The sequence below is a fragment of the Dendrobates tinctorius genome, unplaced genomic scaffold (genome assembly GCF_039654945.1).
Source record: "Dendrobates tinctorius isolate UK_male_01 unplaced genomic scaffold, ASM3965494v1 ptg000249l, whole genome shotgun sequence".
Taxonomy (NCBI): Eukaryota; Metazoa; Chordata; class Amphibia; order Anura; family Dendrobatidae; genus Dendrobates; species Dendrobates tinctorius.
The window spans coordinates 2,710,001-2,731,963 of record NW_027361916.1 but is presented as its reverse complement, the minus strand read 5'-3'; the positions used below and the strand labels follow the sequence as shown (position 1 = coordinate 2,731,963).

Below are 21,963 nucleotides of genomic sequence, written 5' to 3'. Positions count from 1 at the left end.
TTGGCACCATTAGCCGGCTCTCACTTTTGAAAATGAGATTTCAAATTTTGAGGTCTGCGGCAGATTCTTTCCGGCGTCCATGCTCCCGGAGGCCACTGCAACATGGCGGCGGCCAGCAAGGGAAGTGCGGGGGCCTCCGGGCTGCGAAGAAATCGCGGCGGAGCCGCCGTCCCTGTACCGGAGCACAGCCCGCTGCCACCACCGCACCGCAGAGCGCCGCCCGCTGCCACCACCACAGAGCCCACCTGCCCCAGCACAGCTGCCCCTGCCCCAGCGCTGCTGCTGCCCCTGCCTCAGCGCTGCTGCTGCCCCTGCCTCAGCGCTGCTGCTGCCCCTGCCTCAGCGCTGCTGCTGCCCCTGCCTCAGCGCTGCTGCTGCCCCTGCCTCAGCGCTGCTGCTGCCCCTGCCTCAGCGCTGCTGCTGCCCCTGCCTCAGCGCTGCTGCTGCCCCTGCCTCAGCGCAGCTGCCTCAGCACAACCAACCTGCCCTAGCACAGAGCCGCCACCGCACGAGCCTGGACCACTGAATGACCCCTGTGACTACTTCACCTGTGCCAGATCCCTTCCCAGGTAAGCTGAATTCGGACTGTAAGACGGACCCCCATTTGACACATTATTTTTTTTCCCCCTATTTTCCTACTGAAAATTGGGGTGTTCTTATGGTCCGTTGCATCTTATAGTCCGAAAAATACGGTAATTTATCCTGAGATTACAGAGTCTGCAACTTTTCTATCTAGCCAGTTAGAAGTGACTCATTGTAACACTTAGGGTACCGTTACACCTAGCGATGCACCAGCGATCCCGACTAGCGATATGACGCGGTCAGGATCGCTGGTGCATCGCTAGGTGGTCGCTAGTGAGCTGCTACACAGGCAGATCTCACCAGCGACATTGCTGGGGACGGGGATCGCTACTTACCTGTCAGACGCGGCGATCCTGCGTCCTCCCGCCCTGGGCGCCACAGGAAGCCCAGCAGGAAGTGGCCGACGAGGAATGGACCAGGAGCTTCTCGCGCGATCAGTGATAACCAGCGGGGGAGCCGGTCGGAGGTAAGTATCACATGCAGGGATATCGCTAGCAATATCGCTGCAACGTCACAAAATCGGTGACTTTACAGCAATATAGAATCATAGAATCGTAGAGTTGGAAGGGACCTCCTGGGCCATCTGGTCCAACCCCCTGCTCAAAGCAGGATTCGCTAAATCATCCCAGTCAGATGTCTGTCCAGCCTCTGTTTGAAGACTTCCATTGAAGGAGAACTCACCACTTCTCGTGGCAGCCTGTTCCACACATTGATCACTCTAACTGTCAAAAAGTTTTTTCTAATATCTAATCTGTGTCTCTTCCCATTCAGTTTCATCCCATTGCTTCTAGTCTTTCCTTGTGCAAATGAGAATAAAGTTGATCCTTCTACAATGTGACAGCCCTTTAGATATTTGTAGACAGCTATTAAGTCTCCTCTCAGTCTTCTCTTTTGCAAACTAAACATTCCCAAATCCTGCAACCTTTCCTCATAAGACAGGGTTTGCAGACCGGTCACCATTCTGGTCGCTCTTTTCTGAACTTGCTCCAGTTTGTTGATGTCTTTTTTAAAATGTGGTGCCCAAAACTGGACACAATATTCCAGATGAGGTCTGACCAAAGAGGAGTAGAGGGAAATAATGACTTCACGTGATCTAGACTGTATGCTTCTGTTAATACATCCTAGAATTGCATTTGCCTTTTTTGCTGCTGCATCACACTGTTGACTCATATTCAGTCTGTGATCTATTAGTATACCCAAGTCTTTTTCACATGTGCTGTCACTTAGCCCTATTCCTCCCATTCTATATATGCTTTTTTCATTTTTATTGCCCAGATGTAGTACTTTGCATTTCTCCCTGTTAAAAACCATTCTGTTAGTTGCTGCCCACTTCTCCAGTTTATTTAAATCTTTTTGAATCCTCTCTCTCTCTTCTCTAGTATTAGCTATCCCTCCTAGCTTTGTGTCATCAGCAAATTTAATCAGTTTACCCTCAATTCCTTCATCTAAATCGTTGATAAAGATGTTGAACAATACAGGGCCCAGGACAGAGCCCTGTGGTACCCCACTTGAGACATTCTTCCAACTGGATGTGCAGCCATTTACGACCACTCTTTGGGTCCGATCACTAAGCCAGTTATGAATCCACCTAACAGTTGCCTTGTCCATTCCATACTTAGTCATTTTTTCAATAAGGATTGTATGAGACACTTTGTCAAATGCTTTGCTGAAGTCAAGATATACTATATCTACAGCATTTCCTTGATCCACCAGAATGAGCCGAATTCTGCGTTAGAGCTGGGAATCCGCTCCTACTGAGTTCAGAAAGTGAACATAGTTCAATATTGTGGGAATCCATTCTGCTCACAAACAGTATTGACAGGAGACCAGAACCACAGTGTAACAGGGCCACAGAGAGAAACATGGGTTCCAGGACATATCGGCCCCCAAAGTCCTGTTAAAAAACTAGAAATCACGAATATCAAGGAATTTATGGAAAAAAGAAAAGAAAAAATTGGGACGGAAAGAAAAAGGGGTATGTTTTTCATATTAGGCTCAATATATACCTGGCTTGGTTTTAATAAGGAGGAAATATAATTTTCACACCATTAAGGTTCAGGAATTGACAAGGAAGTTATCAATTGTAACCGGGACCTTTGAAACTTCTGGATATTACAGACCCGCTTTTTAGTTTGACATATGTTAAATCTACCGATCTCAAAGAACAACTGCCCATAATAATATATGCTATTCACCATAACTGCTGGACGTGAAGCACCATGTATCTTATCAATGGTATCTAGAGGAGGGACCATTATTAGTGTTCATCAGCAGGAGCTGTCTTCCAGGGACAACAGACCTATATATATATATATATATATATATATATATATATATATACATACACTCACTGGCCACTTTATTAGGTACACCATGCTAGTAAGGGGTTGGACCCCCTTTTGCCTTCAGAACTGCCTCAATTCTTCGTGGCAGAGATTCAACAAGGTGCTGGAAGCATTCCTCAGAGATTTTGGACCATATTGACATGATGGCATCACACAGTTGGCGCAGATTTGTCGGCTGCACATCCCTGATGCGAATCTCCCGTTCCACCACATCCCAAAGATGCTCTATTGGATTGAGATCTGGTGACTGAGGAGGCCATTTGAGTACAGTGAACTCATTGTCATGTTCAAGAAACCAATCTGAGATGATTCGAGCTTTATGACATGGCGCATTATCCTGCTGAAAGTAGCCATCAGATGTTGGGTACATTGTGGTCATAAAGGGATGGACATGGTCAGCAACAATACTCAGGTAGGCTGTGGCGTTGCAACGATGCTCAATTGGTACCAAGGGGCCCAAAGAGTGCCAAGAAAAAATTCCCCACACCATGACACCACCACCACCAGCCTGAACCGTTGATACAAGGCAGGATGGATCCATGCTTTCATGTTGTTTACGCCAAATTCTGACCCTACCATCCGAATGTCGCAGCAGAAATCGAGACTCATCAGACCAGGCAACGTTTTTCCAATCTTCTACTGTCCAATTTCGATGAGCTTGTGCAAATTGTAGCCTCAGTTTCCTGTTCTTAGCTGAGAGGAGTGGTACCCAGTGTGGTCTTCTGCTGCTGTAGCCCATCTGCCTCAAAGTTCGACGCACTGTGCGTTCAGAGATGCTCTTCTGCCTACCTTGGTTGTAACGGGTGGCAATTTGAGTCACTGTTGCCTTTCTATCAGCTCGAACCAGTATGCCCATTCTCCTCTGACCTCTGGCATCAACAAGGCATTTCCGGCCACAGAACTGCCGCTCACTGGATTTTTTTTCTTTTTCGGACCATTCTCTGTAAACCCTAGAGATGGTTGTGCGTGAAAATCCCAGTAGATCAGCAGTTTCTGAAATACTCAGACCAGCCCTTCTGGCACCAACAATCATGCCACGTTCAAAGGCACTCAAATCACCTTTCTTCCCCATACTGATGCTCGGTTTGAACTGCAGGAGATTGTCTTGACCATGTCTACATGCCTAAATGCACTGAGTTGCTGCCATGTGATTGGCTGATTAGAAATTAAGTCTTAACACACAGTTGGACAGGTGTACCTAATAAAGTGGCCAGTGAGTGTGTGTGTGTATATATATATATATATATATATATATATATATATATATATATATCCATGCCCACTCCACATAGCAACCAAACACTAAGCATCTTTCATTTCACCAGAGCTGTTTAACCTCTCTCTGACCTCAGATGTACTATTCCGTCTATATGACCTGGGACTTAATTCCCATGGACAGAATAGTACATCATGCACTTTAATGCGATACTAAAATTCCGACGTCATCTTACCTGTAGGAAGATGGTGTCGGCATCCTGGGCTGCGTCCTCCTCCATCCGGCCTCCCGATCACTGTGATTGGCGGTTCAATTCTGAATAGCCAATCACAGCCTTTCTCATTGTTTCCCCCAATCAGATTGGCTGAAACAGTGAGGTCCCAGGCTAGGATCGAGTGCTGATGTATTAGATCCCAGGCCGGTGCCTGGCAACGCCAGGCATTGGCCAAAACTGCTTAGATTGGCACAATCAATAGCACCAATCGCAGGGCACAGTAGCGGTGTTACCGCGCTGTACCCTGCCGGTATCTGCCTGGATCAGTGCTGTAATAGCACCAATCCTAGGCCAGTGCCTAGGAAAGGTCTGGTATGGCCTGCAGCTGAAGCTTAGCACGATCAATGTAATCGATCGTGCCAATCACAGGGCACAGCTGCCGTGTGACCGCGTTGTGCCCTGCTGGTGACCTGCCGGAGACCTGGCCTAGAATTGAAGCTGTAAGCTCCGATCCTAGGCCGGTGCCTAGAAACACCGGCATCACCAGGACCAGCACTGATTGGTGGGATTGATTTTATCATCGACCCCTCCAATGACAGCTCACAGCAGCGGTATGACCGCTCTGTGACCTGTCTCTGACTTGTCTGTGACCGCACTGCAGGTCCTCATACTAGCTGAGGATTCCTGCAGATCAATTACACTGCCAGAGCCCCTCCTGTGCTGGGTCTTGTTGTGCCACTGAAACCTGTGACACCACAATTCCTGCTGAAGAAAGAAGACAGAAGAAAGAAGAGAGACTACAACCTTAAGTGTTGATCCCTGAAGCGGCCCCCTGCCCAATCTCTCTTCATCCACCCCAATTCCCCATCCCCTTCTTTTTACCCCCTCCACCCCCTTTGCGCCACCTCCGTGCGCACATTTAGCAGCTGCCGAGCGTTGATTGGTGACGTAGTTCACAAATCAACACTCGTGCTCGCTTTTTTCTCAACCCTCTTTGCGCCAAATCTGTACATATATCATGCAGCCGCCAAACTTTGATTAGTGACGCAGTTCACTTATCAGAGCTCGTTCCTGCCGTTTTCCATTTTTTTCACCCCCCTTGCGCCACCCCGTGCGCACATAAGGCAGCTGCCGAACTTCTATAAGTGAAACAGTTCACTTATCAGAGCACATGCCTACTGTTTTAGACACTTTATTTTCGCGACCTCCATGGGCACATCCAGCAGCCACCGAACTTTGATAAGTGACACAGTTCACTTATCAGAGCTAGGGCCTGCTGTTTTACACTTTTCTTTTCACAGGCATTTTTTTCTCCTTATTTGCTTTTTTCTTTTAGCTTTTTCTTTTCAGAATAGTTTGCACCAATCACTATCCCCCCATACATACACATACAGTTATAAATAAAGTACACCCAAGCACCATACTCATAAAAAAATGTCCCACCTGTCACATTTGTCCCAACAGTGCTATTCATTGGAGGAGGCATATGTTTTTCTTGCCTCCGCCACTGATAGCGAGGGAGAGGATCCCACATTTCTAAACTTTTCTGATTCTTCATCTTCCTCCTCAGGTCCTCGGAACCGCCACGCAGATGTCCCAGGACAGAAGATAAGGCAGCGCCCACCATTCCAGATGATGAAGATGAACCAGCGCACTCCACTGTGGACCCCGTATGGACCTCGCCCCCCCGAAAAATTACGAGCCACTGATTCCTGATTTTGTGGCAGAATCAGGAATCACATTTAGTGTCTCCTGTAGACGCAGTTGAAATGATGCATTTTTGGGGCCTGGTCCTTCACATGGGGATCCTGAAGAAGCCAGAAATTCGGTAATATTAGAGTGTTGATATTTTATATAACACTTCAGTGTTCAGAATGGTCATGGCCCGGAAGCGTTTTGAGACCATCCACAAATTTCTGCACTATACTGATAATAAGGTTTTAAATACATTAAATAGGGACTGCTTCATGAAGGGTTACTGTGACGTGGTGAAGCGGTATGCGGCTTGGCATACATTTTTTGCAAAAAACGTATCAACTAAATACCCTGTATTTGTTATACAGCACTTGCTGATCACTGTTATGTTTTTTACTGCAGAGTATTTTTGCAAATTTGTCTTTTTGTGTTCTCTTGTGTTTCACTATACTGATAATGCAGTGTCCCCCGCGAGATGACCCCAACTTTGACCGTGTGTTCAAAGTTCGGCCGGTCATCGAACGCTTCAACAAAAAATTTGCTGGTGTACATGCCCAAAATGGACATCTGCGTGGATGAGTCCTTAGTCCATTATAAGGGAAGGCTCGGTGTTGTGAATTCACTTTCTGGTCTGCCTCTGGTTGCTGGTGGGGGTGGTGGAGCTGGTTGTATTGACAGAGGAGTCATGAGTTCTCTTTCTGGGCTCCCTCTGGTGGTTGCAGGAGGTAATGAAGCTTATCTAATTAACAGAGACCTGGCGCCTGATAATGAGGACGACGATTAGACATCTGGAGTCTCTGACTGGATTTAAGACAGCCGACTCCCTCTTTCCATGCTGGTGATTTTTCCTGCCTCCTGAGGTCTTAGTTTCCAGTTCAGTCCCTGCATTCTCATGCTAAGTGTTCTTTGCTATTGTTCACATCGATTTGGTTTTGTCTATTCAGTTTTGTGTGGTCAGTCAGCCCCGACTGGGGCTGTGCTGAATTTCCATTCTTATGTTACTGTTTGTGCCAGTTTGCTTTTTGTCCCTTATTAGATTGGCCTCTTTTTGCTCTGTTTTCAGAATATGCCAGAGTGCTGATATAGTGGGAGAAGTCTAGTGACTTCAGGGTATTTTTTGCTATCTGAAGTGTTGGACATTTTTGAAGGGTTTTTTGGCATGATTGCAGACAGTATCTTTCCTTTCCTGTCCTTTCTAGTTAGTGTGGGCCCCATCGTTTGCTCAGCCTGTGCTTGTGTTTTCATCTTGTCTCACCGACAATATATGTTTGGGGGCTATCTATTCCTTTGGAGTCTGCTCTGGGGCAGTTTACATTTCCCCTTTTCTTGCTTTAGGCTTATTTAGTCCTCTGGCTGTGTCGAGGCATCTAGAATCATCGTAGGTACGCTCCACGGCTGCTGCTAGTTGTGTGGGTAGGATCAGGGGTCTGCAATCTGCTTAGTTACCAACCTCTCTGGTTTTCTGTGGCTTAGCCTGGGCTTGTTTTCCTCCTCGGTGACCCAATCTTAACAGAATCACCAGCCTAAACCGCAGATTCTAGGGTACTCAAAAGCAGGAAAGAATTGTAGAAAAAAAAAAAAGTGTCAGAATTTTTTCTTTATGTATTTTTTCCTCTTTTTCTCTGGGGCCATGGGAGGATTTCTTCCTTAATGGAGATAAAGCAATTGTCTGATCGTGTTGAGCAGCTCGCTGCTGAAGTGCGGGGAATTTCCACCTATCTCGCTCAATCACATGCTGTTGAACCAAAAATCCCTACTCCTGATGTGTTTTCTGGGGATCGGTATATATTTTTGAATTTTAAGAATAATTGTAAATTATTTCTTGCCTTGAAGCCTAACTCATCGGGGAGCTCTTTGCAGCAGGTTAAAATTGTCATCTCCTTGCTGTGCGGTGATCCCCAGGATTGGGCTTTTTCTCTGACACCTGGAAATCCTATTCTGACTAATGTGGATGCATTTTTTCAAGCCTTGGGGTTGTTGTATGATGAACCTAATGCTATTCATCAAGCTGAGAAAACCCTATTGGCATTGAACCAAGGTCAGGATTCTGCAGAGTTATACTGTCAAAAATTCCAAAAGTGGGTGGTCCTTACTACATGGAATGATGGTGCCTTGGCAGTTCTCTTTCGGAAGGGTTTATCAGAAACCGTAAAAGATGTTATGGTGCGATTTCCTGTTCCCTCTGGTCTAGATGATTCTATGTCATTGGCCATTCAAGTTGATCGGCGTTTACGTGAACATAAAACTACACGAGAGGCATTGCAGCCTTTTGAACAAACGTCTGAACCTGTGCAATGTGATAGGGTTTTGTCTAGGGCGCAACATCAGGAGTTTAGAAGGCGTAATAAGCTGTGTTTTTTCTGTGGAGATGCCTCTCATACTATTTCTGTCTGCCCTAAACGAGAGAAACATTTTGCACACACATTTGCTGTGGGCAGTGTACAACCTAAGTTCCTTTTGGCAACTACTCTGATCTGCTCCTTATCCACATTTTCCGCTAAGGCTTTTGTAGATTCAGGAGCAGCTTTTAATCTGATGGATTTGGACTTTGCTAAACGTTATGGTTTTCCCATGATACCTCTGCGGACGCCTATTCCTTTGAGGGGTATTGATGCTACTCCTTTGGCGGAGAATAAACCTCAGTTTTGGACCAAGGTGATAATGCGGGTCGCCCCAGAACACCAAGAAAATTGTAAATTTTTGGTGCTGCACAATTTGCATGATACTATTGTTCTGGGTTTTCCCTGGTTGCAAACTCATAATCCAGTTTTGGATTGGACATCTGTGTCTGTGGTGAGTTGGCGTTGTCAGTGTCTTCTTAGTGACACTCATGTTTTCTCCACCTCTCCTCAGTCTCATGATATTCCTGATTATTTGGCTGATTTTTCTGATGTATTTAGTGAGAGTAAGTCTGCATTTTTGCCTCCTCATAGGAGTTCTGACTGTGCAATTGAGTTGATGCTCGGGTGTAATTTTCCCAAGGGTCGGCTTTTCAACTTATCTGTACCCGAACATGATGCTATGCGATCTTATATCAAGGAGTCGTTGGAGAAGGGTCATATTAGACCATCCTCTTCACCCTTAGGTGCTGGGGTTTTTTTGTTACCAAGAAAGATGGTTCATTAAGACCTTGTATTGACTATCGTTCCCTTAACAAAGTTACAGTTAAATATCAGTACCCGTTACCCCTGATTTCTGATTTATTTTCCAGAGTTAAAAGTGCCTGCTGGTTTACCAAGCTTGACCTCAGGAGGGCGTATAATCTTGTTCACATCAAGCACGGGGATGAATGGAAGACAGCGTTTAATACTCCTGAGGGACATTTTGAGTACCTGGTGATGCCTTTTGGGCTCACTAATGCCCCTTCTGTCTTCCAATCCTTTATGAATGATATTTTTCTGGACTTTGTGGATAAGTTTTTGATCATCTATCTGGATGATATTTTGATCTTTTCCAGTGATTGGGATTCTCATGTGGAACATGTCCGGACTGTGTTCCGGATTTTGAGGGAAAATTCCCTGTATGTTAAGGAATCGAAATGCCTCTTTGGTGTACAGAGGATTTCATTTTTGGGATTTATTTTGTCTTCGTCGACTATTGAAATGGACCCGGCCAAGCTACAGGCCATTTATGATTGGGTTCAGCCCACTTCTTTGAAGGCTCTCCAGAAGTTTTTGGGGTTTGCTAATTTTTATCGTAAATTTATAGGTAATTTTTCTGGTATTGTCAAACCACTGACTGATCTGACCAAGAAGGGCGCTGATGTGCTGAAATGGTCTCCAGAGGCTGTCTCGGCATTTCAGGAGCTTAAGCGGAGATTCACTTCTGCTCCGGTTCTACGGCAACCTGATGTCTCACTTCCATTTTAGGTGGAGGTAGATGCTTCTGAGATTGGTGCAGGAGCTGTTTTGTCCCAAAAAGATCCGGTGACTTCTAAAATTAATCCTTGTGCCTTCTTTTCTCGAAAGTTCTCCCCATCTGAACGTAACTATGTCGTGGGGAATCGGGAATTGTTGGCCATGAAATGGGCATTTGAAGAGTGGAGACATTGGTTGGAGGGAGCTAGACATCAAGTTGTGGTCCTCACCGACCACAAGAATTTGATTTATCTTGAATCGGCCAAGTGCTTGAACCCTAGACAGGCTAGGTGGGCCTTGTTTTTCACACGTTTTGATTTTGTGGTCTCTTTTCTTCCGGGCACTAAGAATGTCAAGGCAGACGCCCTCTCTAGGAGTTTCCTTGCTGATTCTCCTGTTGTGACTAAGCCTGCTACCATCTTAGGCGAGGGGGTAGTTCTTTCTGCCATCCAGGGTGGATAAAAATCTTGATTTTTTTTAAAAAAATCAAAAAAATCAGATTTTTTTGATTTAAATCAGATTTTTTTGATTTAAATCATTTGATTTAAATCAGATTTTTAAATCAAGTTGTACACAAGCAAAACTTTGTCTTTTTGCAAATCTAATTGTTTTACACAAATAAAAATATTATAACAGTTGATTATGAAACCTAATAATTTTTATTTGCACTATTAAACACTCAGAATTGAACTACAGAGAGTAAGTACTTTTTAACAATAGCCTATCTCTAACGTTTGAAGTAAGCAAACATCTTCAGTGAATACATCAGTCCTTTAAGCCTACTGTTTATTTAGGACTTTTAATAGGAAAACCAGTTGTCCTGCTTTAGCAGTTCCTAAGCGGTTTCGGACTGTTGTGTGCACAAAACCAAATGAAGAAAACAATCTCTCTACTCCTGCGGATGAAGCCGATGCAGTCAGTAGCTGAGTAGCTAGATTTATTATCTTTGCTGGAAGAACAAGTGATTGCGACTTCCACCAGTCCAGTGGTTTTAGTTCATTAACGACGTTATCTGCAAACATGTATTTTTGAAATGGTGCAGATTCACACTTCAATTTCAGCACAGTTGCCACAATGTCATGGTTAGTATTGGCGAGCCACTCCATTGCAGAGTTGATTTCCGCCTCAGATAATTTTTTCCCTCTGTAGATGGGATGCAAGATATTGGCTAAATAGTGTTCTTCTTTTAATGCTTGGTCCTTGCGGTGCTGTATTGCAACCTTTACATTGTTTGAGAGGTTCAAGAGATCTAGAGAACCTTCTAAATCTTTCCAAACTTCTGTGGCATCAGCTATGGTTGCAGTATCTTTCTGCATTTTATCCAACGCAATCGATATTGGCTTTAACCTTTCCAAAAGGTCCTCGGCATTTCTCTTCACACCAAGATTTAATACTTTGCTTCGTATATTAGCATCAATTTTATCCCGATGTGTTTCGCAAATGGACAGTAATTTTGACCAGTTGTTAATAAACAGTTCCAAGCAGTCAGCCAAGGTATTCCATCTAACATCTTGTGGTAGAACCAACTTCAGTCCTCCCATTTCCTTGTAGGTTGCATGTGCAAAATGATTATTGCGGAAATATTTAACAATTTCTACAACATGTTCCTTGACACCCAAAATATGCAGGTCTTTTGCCAAAAGATGCAACAAATGGGCAGAACAACCGTATGTAATGACATTTGTGTCATCCTGTGCCAGTTCCGCTCGCATTTTTGCCACATTGCTTGCGTTATCAGTAACTAAGCTCCTTACTTTACATCCAAACTGTTCTTGGCATTGGTGAATTGAGTTCTTAGCAATTTCAAGTAAATATTCAGCAGTATGTGAATTTCCAGATGTGTCGATTGTGTCTGTAAGGTAAGTTTCACCATCTTCTGTTGTGACACAAGTGCAAATTATGGGGTCGTTGTGGATGTTGCTCCAACCATCCAAGCTCATGTTAACAACCTTGTCTTTCAAATATTTTGTACAAGCCGCTCTTTCTATGTCGTATACAGCCTGAAGATGTTTTCCTGAGATATCAAATCTACTTGGTGGTTTGTAGCCTGGTCTAATTCCTTCGATCATTTGTACAAACAATGGGTGCTCAACTAGTCGGAAAGAAGAATTGGTTGCAAATATGAATTTAGCAATTAATTCATCAAAATGTTCTTTCTGGCTCGTCGTAGTCTTTAAGATGAATTTTTCTACACTTTGCACGCAAAGTTTTTTTTTGGGCTGCTTTCTTGAAGTTGTACCCAGATATTGATTGTCACGTGCAGCACAAGCCATATTTGACCCTGAAAGCACAGAAATTAAAAATATAAATCGACTGCGTATTTGAAGAAATATAACGAAAATATTGAAACAAACTTTTTGAACAATGTAATGGTCCTCGTCCTATAAGGGCTGTCTCAAAAGTTATGCTACTCAAGTTTTCCGGTGAGGTTGCTGTAATACTGGTAACTAATATCAGAGCCTCAGCAACTGAAAAAAATTATGTCACAAAAGTTTTAAAAATGTTTTTTTTTTAAAATGGTCAATTTGGCAGACTTCAAAAGTGAATTGCAGCCTACAATAAAAAAAAAATAAGCGTATACACACTTTATTTTTACTTAAAGGACATGTGCACCTTTATTTTTTAAGGTGCAGCCAGTCACAGTGTGCACATGTCCTCCCCCCGCAGCTCTCTTACCTCCGATGTCAGCGCTGCGGGGATCCGTGGCTTCGTTCTGCCCGTCCGCGAGCGCGCCTCCATTCATTTCAATGGAGCGTGCGGCCCGCTGACGTCACGCCGCTGGATCACTGCGAGTAGGCCGCAACCGGAGGACGGGAGGCGGACGGTCAAAACGAAGCCACGGATCTCAGCGCTGCGGGGATCGGAGGTAAGAGCGCTGCGGGGGGAGGACATGTGCACCTTAAAAAAATAAAGGTGCACATGTCCTTTAGCGTTAATTTTCTGTGAAATATTGCCTTAACGTAAATTTAAATTCTATACTCCAGAACTACCAGTGCTAGAAATTTTTCTTTTCATAGACTTTAACCATCCCAGTAAAATGTCTGTTAAAAAAATAGGTTGTAAATTAATTGCCAGACTTACCACTAGTACTAGGCTCCTGGTGCATAAGAAGCTGTGGGGGTTCATTGACATTAGTTGTATCACTATCAACATCTTCATTTCCCTTCTGGTTGCAGTTTTCATAATGTGATTTCAAACGGCAAACAAGTCCTTGGATATCCTTTTGACAGTATTTGCACTTTGCTCTTGCACCTTTCTTTCCAAGATCTGCTGCTGGCATCTCAACAAAATGAACCCAAATAGGGTCTCTCTTACGACCTGCTGCCATGGCTCACACAGATCACTTATGAAGTTTGATTGTTACTACAGCTTGAGCCAAGCACTGCTGATGTTACTACAGCCTGAGCCAAGTACTGCTGACTATCCAACAAGTTTGGGCATGTCAACTGAATGCAGGGAAAAAGAAACTAAACCAAAACTGAAACCAAGCTAGAAGTGTGGAATTAAAGGGGCAGTATGAACAAAATGTGGAGGCTATTAATAGTTTATACAATTAAGACATGCTGCTTTTAAACACCTACCTATTGCCATATAGTAAAACAAAAAAGATTTTTACTTACTTTGGGGTCCCCCCCTCACCCTGGCGTTAGATCGTTGCCCCTAGTTTCGTCCGTGTAACTATGGGCGCACATGCACACTGCTCTCACTTCTCATTTTAATCGTGATTTATATTAAAAAAAAACCCTTTTGATTTAAATCAGTGATTTAAATCATGATTAAAATCATGATTTAAATCGATCCAATTTAAATAGAAAAAAATCTTTTGATTTAAATCGTGATTTAAATCATGATTTAAATCGGCGTGATTTAAATCAATCCACCCTGTTAACTAGTGGGACAGTTTTATAGGGCGGGTCGTTACGGATGCAGCGATACTAAATGTGTGTATTTTTATTGCTTTTTTTTTCCAAAAAATGAATTAGGGATTTTTTTTTTTATAAATTAATTTTACACTTTTTTTTTTTTTTTTTACTTTATTACATTGTCCCAGGGGGGGACATCACTGTCATGTGTCTGATCGCTGATCTGACAGGTTGCACAGCACTGTCAGATCAGCAATCTGACAGGCACTGCTGGCTTCCTCCGTGCCTGCACTCTGCAGGCACTGAGGAAGCCGCCTCCCTGCAGGCCCCCGCGGCCATATCGGATCTGGAGGCCTGCAGGGAGGAGGACCCTCGGAGCGACACAGCACATCGCATCGCTCCGGGGGTATCAGGGAAGCACGGATGGAACCCTCTCCCTGCATGCTTCTCTCCAATGTCCCAGTACACTGCGATCATGTTTAATCGCAGTGTGCCAGGGGTTAATGTGCCAGGGGCGGTCCGTGACCACCCCTGACACAGTGCAGAGTGTCAGCTGTGATAATCAGCTGACACCCGGCTGCCATAAGCGGCGCTCCCCCAGTGAGTGCTGCTGATCGCATTAGATTTACTATTCCATCCTTGGGACTTACTGTAGGTCCCAGGTCAGATGGACGGAATAGTACATCTAATGTAGGAAAGGGGTTAAGGCACATTAGAGATTAATGAGAAAAAAAAAAACATTTTGTACCAAAGTCCCCTGTTCTTTAGCTGCAAAAAATGTATTGAGGTACTTAACACAAAATTCCTCTCTCATTGAATCCACTATAGGACACGAGCATGGGTAAAGGGAAGAGGACCTGTTGTGAATTCTCTCTCTGGCTTCCCTCTGGTGATTACTGAAGATAGTGGAGCTGGTCAGATTGACAAAGGGGTTGCGAGTTCTCTTTCTGGACTCCCTCTGGTGGTTACTGGAGGTAGTGGAGCTGATCTGATTGACAGAGGCTTGTCACCTGATGTTTGTGCTTTCATCTTGTTTCACCGTCAATACATGTTGGGGGCTGTCTATTGCTTTGGGGTCTGCTCTGGGGCAGTTTAGATTTTCCCTTTCTTTCTTTAGGCTTATTTAGTTCTCCGGCTATGATGAGGCGTCTAGGACCACCGTAGGCACGCTCCACGGCTACTGCTAGTTGTGTGGATAGGATCAGGGGTCTGCAATCCGCTAGTTACCAACCTCTCCGGTTTTCTGGGCTTAGCTTGCTTTTTGTTTCTTCCTCCTCGGTGACTCATTCATAACAGTGGGCCCCATCGTTGCACAGTCTATTTTTCTGCCTGCGTTTGTGTTTTCATCAACAATATATGTTTGGGGGCTAGCTATTCCTTTGGGGTCTGCTCCAGGGCAGTTTAGATTTCCCCTTTCTTTCTTTAGGCTTAGTTAGCTCTCCGGCTGTGCCGAGGCGTCTAGGATCATCGTAGGCATGCTCCATGGCTACTGCTAGTTGTGTGGATAGGATCAGGGGTCTGCAATCCGCTTAGTTACCAACCTCTCTGGTTTTCTGTGGCTTAGCCTGGGCCTGCTATCCTCCTCGGTGACCCATTCATAACAGAATCACCAGCCTAACTGTAGACTCTAGGGTACTCTAAGTGTCAATTTTTTTTCCATATATTTTTTCCTTTTTTTTCTGGGGCCGTAGGAGGATATTTTTTGTCTAAATGGAGACTAAGCAATTGTCCTATCGTGTTGAGCAGCTCGCTGCTGAAGTGTGGGGAATTTCTGCCTATCTCGCTCAATCTTCTGCTGTTGAACCAAAAATCCCTACTCCTGATGTTTTCTGGGGATCGGTCTAAATTTCTGAATTTTAAGAATAATTGTAAATTATTTCTTGCCTTGAAGCCTAACTCCTCGGGGAGCTCGGTGCAGCAGGTTAAAATTGTCATCTCCCTGCTGCGCGGCGATCCCTAGGATTGGGCTTTTTCTCTGACACCTGGAGATCCTATTCTGGCTAATGTGGATACGTTTTTTCAAGCCTTGGAGTTGTTGTATGATGAACCTAATGCTGTTGATCAAGCTGAGAAAACCTTATTGGCATTGAACCAGGGTCAGGATTCTGCAGAGTTATATTGTCAAAAATTCTGAAAGTGGGCGGTCCTTACTAAATGGAATGACGATGCCCTAGCGGCTCTCTTTCGGAAGGGTTGGGCAGAAACCATAAAATATGTTATGGTGGGATTTCCTGTCCCCTCTGGTCTTAACTCCATGTCATTGGCCATTCAAATTGATCGACGTTTACGTGAGCGTAAAACTACACGAGAGGCGTTGCCGCCTTTCGAACGAACTTCTGAACCCATGCAATGTGATAGGGTTTTGTCTAGGGCGCAATGTCAGGAGTTTAGAAGGCGTAATAAGTTGTGTTTTTTCTGCGGGGACGCCTCTCGTACTATTGCTGTCTGCCCTAAACGAGAAAAGCGTTTTGCTCACACATTTGTGGTAGGCAGTGTACAACCTAAGTTCCTTTTGGCGATTACCCTGATCTGCTCCTTGTCTACATTTTCCGCTAAGGCTTTTGTAGATTCAGGAGCAGCTTTGAATCTGCTGGATTTAGACTTTGCTAAACGTTGTGGTTTTCCCATGATACCCCTGTGGACTCCTATCCCTTTGAGGGGTATTGATGCTACTCCTTTGGCGGAGAATAAACCCCAGTTTTGGACCCAGGTGATAATGTGAGTCGTCCCAGACCACCAAGAAAATTGTAAATTTTTGGTGTTGCACAATTTGCATGATACTATTGTTCTGGGTTTCCCTTGGTTGCAAACTCATAATCCTGTTTTACATTGGAAATCTGTGTCTGTGGTGAGTTGGGGTTGTCAATGTGTTCTTAGTGACACTCCTGTTTTCTCCAGCTCTCCCCAGTCTCATGATATTCCTATTTGGCTGATTTTTCTGATGTATTCAGTGAGAGTAAGTCTGCGTGTTTGCCTCCTCACAGGAGTTATGACTGTGCAATTGAGTTAATGCCCGGGCGTAAATTTCCCAAAGGTCGGCTTTTCAACTTATCGGTACCCGAACATGATGCTATGCGATCCTATATCAAGGAGTCATTGGAGAATGGTCATATTAGACCATCCTCTTCACCTTTAGGTGCTGGCTTTTTTTTGTGGCCAAGAAAGATGGTTCACTAAGGCCATGTATGGACTATCGTTCCCTTAACAAAATCACTGTTAAATATCAGTACCCGTTACCCCTGATTTCTGATTTATTTTCCAGAGTTAAAGTGCCTGTTGGTTTGCCAAGCTTGACCTCAGGGGGGCGTATAATCTTATTCGCATAAAACACGGGGATGAATGGAAGACAGCATTTAATACTCAGGAGGGACATTTTGAGTACCTGGTGATGCTTTTAGGCTAATGCCACTTCTGTCTTCCAGTCTTTTATGAACGATATATTCCGGGACCTTGTGGATAAGTTTTTGATCATTTGTCTGGATGATATTTTGATCTTTTCCAGTGATTGGGATTCTCATGTGGAACATGACCTGATGGTGTTCCGGTTTTGAGGGAAAATTCTCTGTATGTTAAGGGATCGAAGTGCCTCTTTGGTGTACAGAGGATTTCATTTTTGGGATTCATTTTGTACCCGTCGGCTATTGAAATGGACCCGGCCAAGATACAGGCCATTTATGATTGGGTTCAGCCTACTTCTTTGAAGACTCTCCTGAAGTTTTTGGGTTTTGCTAATTTCTACCGTAAATTTATAAGTATTTTTTCTGGTATTGTTAAACCACTGACTGATTTGACCAAAAAGGGCGCTGATGTGGTGAATTGGTCTACAGAGGCAGTTTTGGCATTTCAGAAGCTTAAGCGGAGATTCACTTCGGCTCCGGTTCTACGGCAACCTGATGCCTCACTCCCATTTCAGGTGGAGGTAGATGCTTCTGAGATTGGTGCAGGAGCCGTTTTGTCCCAAAGAGATCCGGTGAGTTCTAAGATGAATCCCTGTGCCTTCTTTTCTCAAAAATTCTCCCCATCTGAACATAACTATGACGTGGGGAATCGGGAATTGTTGGCCATGAAATGGGCATTTCAAGAGTGGAGACATTGGGTGGAGGGAGCGAGACATCAAGTTGTGGTCCTCACTGACCACAAGAATTTGATTTATCTTGAATCAGCCAAACACTTGAATCCTAGACAGGCTAGGTGGGCCTTGTTTTTCACGCGGTTTAATTTTGTGGTCTCTTTTCTTCCAGGCACTATGAATGTTAAGGCGGACGACCTTTCTAGGAGTTTCTTTGCAGATTCTTTTGATGTGACCAAGCCTACTACCATTCTAAATGAGGGTGTAGTTCTTTCCGCCATCTCACCCGATTTGAGACGTGCCCTGGAGGAATTTCAGGAGGACAAACCTGAACGTTGCTCTATGGGGAAATTGTATGTTCCTGACCTGTGGAGGAAAAGCGTAATGTCTGAAATTCATTTCTCCGCATTGGCTGGTCATCCAGGTATTTTTGGTACCAGAGATTTGGTGAGTCGGTCTTTTTGGTGACCTGCCTTATCTCGTGATGTCAGGAATTTTTGTGCAGTCCTGTGGGACTAGTTCTCGGTCCAAGCCCTGTTCTCGTTCTAGTGGGTTGTTGATGCCCCTGCCGGTGCCCAGGAGGCCATGGACTCATACCTCAATGGATTTTATTTCTAATCTTCCTGTCTCTCAGAGAATGACTGTTATCTGGGTCATCTGTGATAGATTTTCTAAGATGGTCCATCTTGTACCACTCCCAAAGTTGCCATCTTCTTCTGAGTTGGTGCCCTTGTTTTTACAACAGGTGGGTTTGGTTGCACGGGATTTCTGAGAACATTGTGTCGGACAGAGGAGTCCAGTTTGTTTCCAGATTTTGGAGAGCTTTTTGTTCCAAACTGGGAATTCAGTTATCTTTCTCCTCTGCATTTTATCCTCAGACCAATGGGCAAACTGAGAGAACAAACCAGACTTTAGAATCCTATTTGAGATGTTTCCTATCTGCTGATCAGGATGACTGGGTCTCAGTTTTGCCCTTGGCCAAATTTGCGCTAAACAATAGGGCTAGTTCTGCCACTTTGATGTCGCCCTTTTTCTGTAACTTTGGGTTTCATCCTCGATTTTCTTCAGGGCAGGTGGAATCTTTGGCCAAGTGTGGATTCTGTGGTAGAGAGAATGCAGCAGATTTTGGACCAAGTGGTGGATAAGTTGTCCCACTCTCAAGAAAAATGCCAACAGTTTTCCAACCGGCATAGGACCATTGGTCCCAGGTTTAAAGTGGGTGATATGGTTTGGTTGTCTTCAAAGAATATTCCTATGAAGGTTGCGTCTCCAAAATTCAAATCAAGATTCATTGGACCTTATAAGATTTTGGAAATCCTTAATCCCGTTTGGCTCTTCCAGTTACGTTTAAGATTCATAACGTGTTCCATAAATCCTTGTTGAAAAGGTTTGTAGAGCCAGTAGTTCCAATGGAGGCACCTCCTGACCCTGTATTGGTTAAAGGTAATTTGGAGTATGAGGTAGAGAAAATATTGGATTCTCGTTTGCTAGACGGAGACTCCAGTACCTGGTCAAATGGAAGGGTTATGGCCAGGAGGATAATTCTTGGGTCTCTGCTTCTGACATTCATGCCGAAAGATTGGTTCGTGCTTTTCACCGGGCCCATCCTTACCGGCCTGGTGGCATGGTTGAGGGTTCGGTGACTCCTCCTCAAGGGGGGGGTACTGTTGTGAATTCTCTCTCTGGTGATTACTGAAGATAGTGGAGCGGGTCAGATTGAGAGTTCTCTTTCTGGGCTCCCTCTGGTGGTTATTGGAGGTAGTGGAGCTGATCTGATTGACAGAGGCTTGCCACCTGATAATGAGGAAGACGATTGGAGATCTGGGGTTTCTGATTAGGATTTAAGACAGCTGACTCCCTCTATCCCTGCTGGTGATTTTCTTCCTGTGCCTCCTGAGGTCTGATGTCTCCTGCTCTTTCCCTGCATGTTCAGCTAAGTGGTTCATTTGCTATTCTGTTTGCATTTGATCTGGTTTTGTTTATCTCTGCTTTATGCGGGTCAGCTAGCTCTGCCTGGGGCTGTATCACCGCCCATATGTTACTGCACGTGCCAGTTTGTTTTGTCCCCTTTTATATTGGTCTCTTTTTGCTTTGCTTTCAGAATATACCAGAGTGCTGATCTAGTGGGGGCGACGTTGTGCGACTTCAGTGTTTTTGTGCATCAGACGTGTTGGATTTTTGCAGGGTTTTTTGCGTGATTGCAGACAGTGTCTTTCCTTTCCTGTCCTGTCTGGTCAGTGTGGGCCCCATCGTTTGCTCAGTCTATTTTTCTGCCTGCGTTTGTGTTTTCATCTTGTCTCACCGACAGTATATGTTTGGGGGCTAGCTATTCCTTTGAGGTCTTCTCTGGGGCAGTTTAGATTTCCCCTTTCTTGCGTTAGGCTTAGTTAGCTCTCCGGCTGTGCCGAGGCGTCTAGGATCATCGTAGGTATGCTCCACGGCTACTGCTAGTTGTGTGGACAGGATCAGGGGTTTGCATCCGCTAAGTTACCAACCTCTCTGGTTTTCTGTGGCTTAGCCTGGGCCTGCTATCCTCCTTGGTGACCAAATTTTATCAGGGACCTAGGTGGGCCCTGTGCCATATATAACAAGTCCTAGGATGACCCCAAAAAAACCCATGAAACAAAGCCCCGAAAAAATAGAGAGAAGCATGACAGTACGTACAGCAGATAAGGTAAAGGTGAGAAATAAATATTGGACAAAGGAAATGAAAAGGTGGTAGACCCCCACAGGACCAACCCTAGCAAGCCACGAGAAGTGGAAAGAGGGGACGGGAACTTCGGAGATCTTAGACTCATCTATCTGACATCGGAGGGGTGCTGGGTCACACCAATTTTGGCAGAACACGGATGGTGGAGGCACCAGCACTCCACTTGGTGGAGATATGGCAAATGATGAATTGCCATCCAAAGAGGTCACTACTGTGGAGGGCATGGTGAAAAAAGACAGAGGAAACCCACAACACCTAGAAGAAAACAAAGAAATTTATGTAAGAAAAATCCTGCCTAAATTGTACAAAAAGCCATGGCCGCCCCTCCCAATATTCACACCGTGATCTAATGCCCATCAGCAACAATGTACAAACTGAACATGAGGTTATTACTTTACATTCTGATAAGCCTGTATGAAGCCCACTACCACGTCACAGTTACCAAAACAGGGGGGCCCTAGCTTTAAAGGGAATCTGTGCTCCCATTTTTGGCCAGTAAGCTGCGGCCACCGCCATCAGGGGCTTATCTACAACATTCTGTAATGCATTCTGTAATGCTGTAGATGAGCCCCGGATGTAACCTGAAAGATAAGAAAAAAAGAGTCAGATTATACTCACCCCGGGATCCGGTCCGATGGGTGTTGCGGTTCGGTCCGGGTCCTCCCATCTTCATGTGATGCCGTCCTCCTTCTTCCTTCTGCAGCAGCGCAGGCCCTCTCTGACCTTTCCCAGCGCACTGCAGTAATTTACTCTGCCCTCAACAGGGGGAAGAAGGGGAACGTCATCACATGAAGATGGGAGGACCCGGACTGGACAGCGACACTAACCGCCCCCGGTGAGTATAATATAACTTGTTTTTCATATCTTTCAGGTTACATCCGGGGCTTATCTACAGCATTACAGAATCTTTTAAAGGTGCGACCTTGGTTACAGTGACAGCGCCCCCGGCAGGGAGAGGGGCAGCGCACTTCCTTCCCTAGGTAGACTCCTAGCACGCAGTCCCATGCAAGCAATATTACCCCCTTCTCCCCAGGTAGACCCCCCTCCAGCATGCGCATGCAGCCCCATGCAAGCAACATCACCCCCTTCTCCCCAGGCAGACCCCCCCTCCAGCATCCAGCCCCATGCAAGCAACATCACCACCTCCCCAGGCAGACCCCCCCTCCAGCATGCACATGCAGCCCCATGCAACCAACATCAACCCCTTCTCCCCAGGCAGACCCACCTCCAGAATGCAGCCCCATGCAAGCAACATCACCCCCTTCTCCCCAGGCAGAACCGTCCTCCAGCAACATCACCCCCTTCTCACCAGGCAGACCCCCTCAAGCATGCACATGCAGCCCCATGCAAGCATCACCCCCTGCTCCCCAGGCAGACCCCCCTCCAGCATTCACCCCCATGCAACCAACATC

At 45.1% G+C, this 21,963-nt stretch overlaps 1 long non-coding RNA gene across 2 annotated transcripts in view; it reads left to right on the top strand.

Moving 5' to 3' along the window:
* The first annotated feature begins 3,641 nt into the window (after positions 1-3,641).
* LOC141063266 (uncharacterized) overlaps positions 3,642-21,963 on the top strand; it is a 32,617-nt gene continuing 14,295 nt past the window's right edge. For both annotated transcript variants that reach the window (XR_012224853.1, XR_012224854.1), the window contains exons 1-2: positions 3,642-6,185; positions 21,316-21,466. This is a non-coding gene — a long non-coding RNA (uncharacterized lncRNA). The remainder of the gene's footprint in view (positions 6,186-21,315; positions 21,467-21,963) is intronic.